At 33.3% G+C, this 1,742-nt stretch overlaps 1 non-coding gene across 1 annotated transcript; it reads left to right on the plus strand.

Moving 5' to 3' along the window:
- Positions 1–1,211: 1,211 nt before the first annotated feature.
- On the plus strand, positions 1,212–1,283 carry Trnah-gug. The gene has a single exon. It is a non-coding gene; the product is annotated as a tRNA-His (tRNA).
- Positions 1,284–1,742: the final 459 nt, after the last annotated feature.

Consider the following 1,742-nt stretch of genomic DNA (forward strand, 5'->3'; position numbering starts at 1 on the left):
CGAACCCTCGTAGATGGGGGGTTGGGGGGGGGGGGGGTATGAAAAAAAAAAATCTTTGATTCTACATAACCCATGACCATGTCGATACAAATTTGGAAAAAAAAAAAAAAAATCTGCCGGGACCAGGATTCGAACCCTCGTAGATGGGGGGTTGGGGGGGGGGGGGGTATGAAAAAAATACATCATTGATTCTACATAACGCATGACCATGTCGATACAAATTTGGAAAAAAAAAAAAAAAATCTGCCGGGACCAGGATTCGAACCCTCGTAGATGGGGGGTTGGGGGGGGGGGGGGTATGACAAAAATACATCATTGATTCTACATAACGCATGACCATGTCGATACAAATTTGGATAAAAAGAAAAAAAAAAATTGGTAAGGTTGATGAAATACACAGAAAATTAGTATTAACAAACAAACAAAATAAACTGATAAACATGAAAAAACAAACAATTATTACACCAATAAGATGTAACCCTGAACACCTTTACTGACCAAATGTCCAGAGTCACGATAAATCATATAAAAATGTGACAATTTGTCACGTAAAAAAATCAAACTAAATTTTAGCTTTAAGCTTAGCTTTAAAAATATTTACAAAATGAAAATTAACCGCACGTGACAGAACCTTACTACGAGCAGAATAAGTCACAAACTTAGCTATACACGAACAATCTGTGACGATTCGAACTCAAAAAAAAACTTTGGTTGGTAAAACTCCAACCAAAGCCACCTGTTCCTTTTCATGGTCCTTTAAGTTACGGCCTAAAACTATCTTCAACAAACTAAAAACTAGATTCCATAGATCCTGTACTGTGGAACAAATGATCCACACCACAGAAGGAACATAAACCCGTCAGATGGATTAATACTGTAACTTCTGTGTTAATGTACATAAAATAAAATAAAACACTTATGTGTTAGTGTACATAAAATAAAAAATACTTCTGTGTTAAAATAAAAAAATACTTCTGTGTTAATGTACATAAAATAAAAAAATTACTGCTGTGTTAATGTACATAAAATAAAAATAAATACTTATGGGTTAGTGTACATAAAATAAATAATTATGGGTTAGTGTACATAAAATAAAAAATTATTTCTGTGTAAATCTACATAAAATAAAAAATAGATCTGTGTTAAGATACATAAAAATAAAAAAGATACTATAGATATAGCACTTAAAGAACGACCTTCTATTCCGTCGTGCCGTGATCGTCTAGTGGTTAGGACATTGCGTTGTGGCCGCAATAACCCAGGTTCGAATCCTGGTCACGGCAAGATGTATTTTTCATGAAATCAACTCGGCGTTTTTTAATTTTCACTGAAAAACGACTGCTCATTTAAATAATTCAACTGATCTATTAACTTGCTATTACATTTTTGCGATTAATAACCAGTTGTGTTGAAATATATGTTGCTTTCTTTCTAACCATTCATGATCACATGAAAACAGCCTATTAAATATCGATATTTAATTTATCAGACAGCATTTTGTACCCATGATCAGTTTCACGATTTCAAAGTCGGCGTTTCTACTGCTCATGATAAGTTTCAGTTTGAAAGTCGGTGTTTCTTCTACCTATGATAAGGTTCACAGATTGAATGTCGATGTTTCAAATACCTATGATAAGTTTCACAGATTGAATGTCGATGTTTCAAATACCTATTATAAGTTTCACAGATTGAATGTCGATGTTTCAAATACCTATTATAAGTTTCACAGATTGAATGTCGAT

The sequence above is a fragment of the Limulus polyphemus genome, unplaced genomic scaffold, assembly GCF_000517525.1.
Source record: "Limulus polyphemus unplaced genomic scaffold, Limulus_polyphemus-2.1.2 Scaffold16245, whole genome shotgun sequence".
Classification (NCBI taxonomy): domain Eukaryota; kingdom Metazoa; phylum Arthropoda; class Merostomata; order Xiphosura; family Limulidae; genus Limulus; species Limulus polyphemus.